Raw genomic sequence first — 7,304 nt, 5'->3', positions numbered from 1 at the left:
AAGGGTCTTGCAATGGGCAATCGTTTTGATTGTTCTATTTTATACGTTTGCTTATTAACATTTCCAAAGAGGAGATGATTGTGGGCATCAGGCAGGTCATGTGGGTAAAGTGTACGATTGCCGTACGGTTTTATGGGAAAAGCAAGTGGTTGTGGTCCGTTTGGCACAACTCTTGATGTTGGCGGTGCTGTTTAGTGCCTTGACATTGTGGCATATTGGTCCAATTCTCTATATGGCCACAAAGTACAGTATGATTGTGATTTTAACCGAATTAATCAATCGATCAATTTGATTCGGTTAATTTGTAGTTTGGTTCGATTTTGTTCGATTTTAGAATGGGATAAATTCGGGTATTTGGTTATCAGTTCGGTTAAGGAAAAAATGTAATTCGGTTAATCGAATTATCCAAATTTTAATTAATTAATAATTAAATATAAATTATTAAATTATATGATTTTAGGATAGTGTTCCAAACTTCTAATGTTCTATTCGACCATTCTCAGATTCCCTTCCCATTCGGCCATTCTCATTTCGGCATTTCCCACTTTCCTCTTCGGCTCTTCCCTTCCCAAGTTCGCACTTCGCAATTTAGAACTTCACCACGCACATCACCGCAGCGGCACGCCGACAATTGGCAATGGCACTCCCATTCCCAGTTCCCTTTGGCTTCCACCTAGACAACCTTCCCTTCCAAGTTCCTTTCCATCTCGCAGTGCGCACGTAGTCAACAACTCGACAGCTGTAACGATCCGAATTTTAAATGAAAGTTAAATAATAAAGAAAAGGAAATCGGGAAAAAGAAACGGAAGGAAGCTGCCAAGCTTCGTCGACGAACACAGGTTCGTCGACAAGAAAATACCGAGAGGGGTTCTAAGGCAGCCTGAATTTCGTCGACGAATACAGGGTCTCGTCGACGAAATTTGTGAAGGACTCGTTGACGAAGAACGGGCTCGTCGACGAAATCCCTTGTTTTATATATACAATAATCCGGATTTAAGCTTCTTTAAGAAGCTAACTCTTTTCTCTCTCTCCCCTTTGGTTCTCTCTCCTTCTTTCATCGATTTTGGGCCAGATCTTCGTCAGATCGACAATCCGAAGTCACCACGACGCTCCTAGCGGAGTTCTCTCCAAATCTACTAGAGCGGATCGTGGGAGAAAGCTAGTTGGAAATCATCCCAGAGTTGAGGTAAGGCTTTTTAAGTCATATTTGGTCTTACGCTAGTTATAAGAAATGTTGTGCGCATGAAAATACTTAAATTTAATATTGGGGGTTTTCAGTTTCAGGGTATTGGTCAGGGAACCCCTCAGGTGTTAGACTTGAATGCTTTTGGGTAAAAACTTTCTACTCAATATTTGAATTTTTGACAGTTGAGGAAAGTATTGTATGCTTAAAAATACTGAACTTTAATTCTGAAATTTTTTATTTTCAGGGTGTTGAGTTAGGAACCCTGCGATTGTGGGGCAGTTTTATTAGGGGCTTTCCAGGAATCAGGTGAGGGGATAAATTAAGCTAGTTTCTGTTTTTGAGAAAATGCTTATATATATATATATATATATATATTTATTTATCATTTGATTTATGGAAAATGTATATGTTTATATATATGTTTTATATTTGCAAAATACTGTGAAAATGATTGTATGTTGAATATGTGAAAAATCTGTGATGTGGCATGAGTAAAAATGTTGTGAAATACTGTTTTCTGGGAGTGTGGATGATACGGATTTTTATGATGGAAAACCAGCATACAGGCCGATATTTTTATGTGATTTGCCGGCGTACAGGCTGTGCTATGTGACTGTGATTTGCTGGCGTACGGGCCATACTATGTGATGTAATTTACCAGCGTACGGGCCGTGCTATGAGATGTGATTTACTGGCGTACGGGCCGTGCTATGTGATTATGGTTTGCCAACGTATGGGCTGTGCTATGTGTAGATGGCGTACGAGCCGAGCTATGATAAAATGTGTAATACCGGTGTACGGGCCGATGATTTTCATGATACACATATATATGTGAAATGATATGATTGATGTGAAAATAAATGATATGAGATATTTATATATCACGGTTTTAGTATATGTATATGATATCAGAACCTGGTTGACTTGGTTTAGGCTAGCATTTGCACGGTACCGTTGCTATGTGTTTATGGTCTTTGTGATCATGATATTTGTGTTAATGCCGCTGTATGAAGTGGTGTGAGATTGGATGGCCGATGTGGTTATTTTCAAGAAGTGTGCTGTTATCGCCCCTGGTGTACGGACCAGTCTAGGTAGACCCATCGGACCAACAGACTAGACTATTGACTTGGCAGTGGTTTATCAACCATTGTCGGCTCCTGCATTTGGGCCACACAACCCAGTTATGTGGGGGTAATACATGACAACAGCCAACTAACCTACCAGGGATGTTTTATGTTATTATTATGATATGAGATGAAATATGCTTATGAAATGCAGTATATTCTGCCATGTTGATGTACTTATGTTTTCCCAGATTTGATAAACAGTATTGAATATGTTATGTATGGTATATGTAGAATACAGAATACTCATGTTGCCACACACTAGTATTAGTTTATTTCCCTTACTACGAGATGTCTCACCCCTAAATCTTTTACATTTTTCAGGAACCCCTGATAGGAGAGCGAGAAAAGCCTCGCTGATCTAGAGCAGTGTTTGCCCTCTTTGGAAAGGTGAGTCTTGGTAGGGACGATAGATTTTTGTGTGAATTGTCCCTAGATTTATTTTTTGGGATGTATATATTGAGAGATAGCGTTTCTAGTACTCTGGAATGTGTTATGCACATTATGATGAGATATATATGATTTTATACTTTCTGCTGCCTAGGCTTCTGCTGTATGTTTTGATATATCCCTGGTACCCACGGGTCCAGGTGGATTGTGGCCTGCTGATCTGGAATGTGTGATTTGATGTTGATTTCATTATTATATAAAAAAAAATATGAAAAATGAGCAGGTCGTGACAGCTTAGTATCAGAGCCTAGGTTGCTAGGCTCTGTAGACTTTAGAGTGCAACAGAAACAATACCAGAGTTTAGGAAAGGATTTGAGGTTTTGTTCTACAGTTTGGAAGCAAGACTTTTGTGGTAGTTTCTGTGCTTTTCCCAGGGTGACGATTTTAGGAAAACCATAGTAAGCTATTGTTGGGTTATGTTCCTAGAATGTAGGACTGGAAATTAGAAATGAGGTGTTGAGATAGGTGGTGAGGATAGGTGGGTAAAATAGAAGGATATAATTTTTTAGTTGCGTCTATTGTTTCAGGATGGATCCGAAAGGAAATAGTGCCCATGCCAGTGGCAGTGATGGAGCAGGACCATCAGGCGTAGCTGGGACTGATTTAAAGAGTTGTTCTTTGACAGATATTTTTCAGCTACGGTTAGGGAGGCTAAGGTAGAAGAGAACTTGAGTCTGAAACATGGATAGCTATCCGTCCAGCAGTACACAACATGTTTCATCGAGCTCTCTCGTTTCGCCCCGTATATTGTCCTTGATTAGGTGAGGAAGGCGAGACAATTTGAGAGAGGCTTGAGGTGGAGTATATTTAAAAAAGTGGTGGTGTTGCGGATCCAAGACTTTGCTGAGTTAGTCGATAGGGCAGCTTTGGCAGAGATGGGTGAGCGTCTTGATGCAGAGGAGTAGGGATAGAGAAAGAGATCTGCATCTATGGGCTACCAGTAGGGTCATAGACCAGGCCAGTGGAGGAGAGGAAATCATGGCATAGGAAGGAGATAGGAGACGGGAGGACGTGAGGTGCAGACAGGGCAGGGTCCTCCAGTCTGTCAGACTTGTGGTAGGAGGCACTGGGGGGAATGTCGAGCGGGTGGTATAGTGTGCTACCGCTATGGTAGATCGGGGCACATAGTGCGAGACTGTCCTACCCCATTAGATGCAGTTCCAGTGTGTTATCGTTGTGGTAAATCGGGGCATATGGTACGAGACTGCCCTACACCATCAGATGCAGTTCCAGCTCCTAGACCATATCCGGGAGGTTATCAGGCACTATGTGCGGGCCAGAAGAGGAATACGGCTCCAGCCAGGGTGTTCACTTTGACGTCAGGCGAGGCTGAGACGGCAAGTGACGTGGTGACAGGTATGATGATTATGCTTTCTTTTAAAGTTATAATATTATTTGATTCAGGAGCTACACACTCGTTTGTGTCTTTGGGATGTGTTAAATTATGTGGGGCTGAAACACTATCATTAGATGTTGAATTATTAGTATCTAAACCAACTGGGTCGGTAGTGAGATGTAGTAGGGTGCTCCGGGATTGTTTAGTTGATATTCAAGGAAAGATTTTGCCTGCCGATCTGATAGTGCTAGATATGCATGGGTTCGATGTTATATTTGGCATGGATTGGCTAGCAACTAATTTTGTCAGCATAGATTGCCGTGCATGAGAAGTGATATTCAAATCTCCGGGGAAAGCGAAATTCAAGTTCATAGGGTCGCGAGTGCAATTCTCGCCTCAGCTAGTTTCAGTTATGCAGGCTAGGAGACTACTGTTGAGTGGTTGTCAAAGGTTTGTGGCTGTTGTTGAAGAGATGTCAAGGAATGAGTCCAAACTTTCTAGCACGCTCGTAGTAAAGGAGTTTACAGATGTTTTCCTAGACGAGTTACCAGACTTGCCACCTGACTGTGAGCTGGATTTCTCTATTGATCTACCTTCCGGTACGACGCCGATTTCTAAAGCACCTTACCGAATGGCGCCAGTAGAATTGGTAGAACTGAAGAATCAGTTGCAGGATCTGCTTGATAAGGGCTTCATACGACCTAGTGTATCTCCGTGGGGAGCTCTTGTTCTATTTATGAAGAAGAAGGACAGGACTATAAGGATGTGTATAGACTACAGGGAGATTAATAAAGTGACCATCAAGAACAAATATCCTCTACCCCGTATTAATGATTTATTTGACCAGCTCAAAGGTACACGGGTGTATTCGAAGATTGATCTCAGATCTGGCTACCATCAGGTGAAGGTGAAAGCAGAAGATGTCTCGAAGATGACCTTCAGGACTAGGTATGGGCATTACGAGTTTCTTGTTATGCCGTTTGATCTGACGAATGCTCCTGCAGTATTTATGGACTTGATGAACAGAGTCTTTCATCGATACCTAGACCAGTTTGTTGTTGTGTTTATCGATGATATACTGGTCTATTCGAGGAGTTATGAGGAGCATGAGACGCACCTGAGACAGGTTTTGTAGACACTTCGAGAGAAGAAGTTATACGCCAAATTCAATAAATGTGAGTTTTGGCTAGAGAAGGTCGTATTCTTGGGGCATGTGATATCTGGAGACGGTATTTCTGTGGATCCTAGTAAGATTGAGGCCGTAGTGAATTGGGCTAGACTAAGAAATGTTTAAGAGATCAGGAGTTTCTTGGGGCTAGCTAGTTATTATCGCCGTTTTGTTAAGGTATTCTCAGCCTCGTCAGGACCCTTGACACGACTGACGAGGAAGAATGTCAGGTTTGAGTGGGATGACAGCTGTGAGTAGAGTTTTCAGGAGTTGAAGTAGAGATTAGTCACAGCACCGGTATTGGTTATCCCATCAGGGGGCGAGGGGTATGTTATTTACAGTGATGCATCCTTGAAGGAACTTGGCTGTGTATTGATGCAGCATGGTAGGGTAGTGGCATATGCGTCCAGACAGTTGAAAGAATATGAAAAGAACTACCTTACCCATGATCTAGAGTTGGCTGCGGTGGTACACGCATTGAAAATTTGGAGGCATTAACTGTACGACGAGCAGTGTGAGATCTTTTCCGACCACAAGAGTTTAAAATATTTCTTTACGCAAAAGGAACTGAATATGAGGCAGAGAAGGTGGTTGGAGTTGATTAAGGATTTTGATTGTACCATCAGTTATCACCTAGGGAAAGCAAACGTGGTAGCTGATGCGTTGAGTAGGAAATCTAGGGAACCAGTGTTGGTATCTATGGGGATCCAGCATCCGATCATGATGGATCTGGAGAGACTCGGTGTAGAATTAGTAGAGAGTGATCTTTCAGTGTGTATTGCCAGCCTAGTAGTACAGCCTACTCTGCAGGAAAGAATTAAAGCTGCCCATAAGGAGGATCTAGAGTTGGTAGAGGTGATGGACAGAGTGCAGAGTGGGCAGGGGGAGGAATTCAGTATTGCAGATGACGAAGCTTTGCGGTTCCGTTCTAGATTATGCGTTCCTGCCAATATCGAGATCCAAAAGACCATTCTAGAGGAGGCTAACAGATCTTTGTATACAGTTCATCCCGGTAGTACAAAGATGTACAAAGATCTGCGAGAGTCGTATTGGTGGAGTGGTATGAAGAGAGAGATCGCCGAGTATGTAGCCCAGTGTTTGACGTGCTAGCAGGTAAAGGCTGAGCACCAGAGGCTGGCAGGGCAATTACAGCCGTTATTTATCCCAGAGTGGAAGTGGGATCATATATCTATGGATTTCGTGTCAGGACTGCCAACAGCGTTACATGACCAGAATGCCATCTAGGTGATTGTTGACCATTTGACAAAGACCGCCCACTTTATACCTATTAAGATCAGCTATTCCTTTAGCCGTTTAGCAGAGATTTACATTCAGGAGATAGTACGTTCTCATGGGGTGCTTGTGTCTATTGTGTCGAATTGAGACCTACGATTCACATCACGATTTTGGAGGAGTCTATAGGAGGCTCTGGGGTCTCAATTATCGTTTAGCACGACATTCCATCCGCAGTCAGATGGGCAGACTAAGAGGACGATATAGATACTAGAGGATATGCTCCGGGCATGCGTATTGGACTTTGAGGGTAGTTGGACTCAGTTCATGCTGCTGGTAGAGTTTACGTATAATAACAATTACCAATCCAACATTGGCATGACACCATTTGAGGCTCTATACGGTAAGAGATGTCAATCTTCTTTGTTTTGGGATGAAGTGGGTGAGCGGTGAGTAGTGGGGCCAGAGCTTGTGCAGCAAGCGAGTGATAAAATTCGGCTTATCAGGGACATTATCAGTGTAGCTCAGAGCCAACAGAAAAGTTACGCTGATAATCGCCGCAGGAATCTGGAATTTGATGTAGGTAATCATGTGTTCCTGAAGATAGCTCCGATGAAAGGGGTTATGCGATTTGGGAAGAGGGGTAAACTTAGTTCTAGGTTTATTGGTCCATTTGAGATTCTAGATAAAGTGGGACCGGTAGCCTACATGCTAGCTTTGCCACTTGTGTTATCCAGGATCCACAACGTATTCCATGTTGCTATGTTGAGAAAATACGTCTCAGACCCTTCTCATGTCATCGACTAT

This window comes from Malania oleifera, chromosome 9 (assembly GCF_029873635.1).
Source record: "Malania oleifera isolate guangnan ecotype guangnan chromosome 9, ASM2987363v1, whole genome shotgun sequence".
NCBI lineage: Eukaryota > Viridiplantae > Streptophyta > Magnoliopsida > Santalales > Ximeniaceae > Malania > Malania oleifera.
This window is presented reverse-complemented; position numbering follows the sequence as displayed.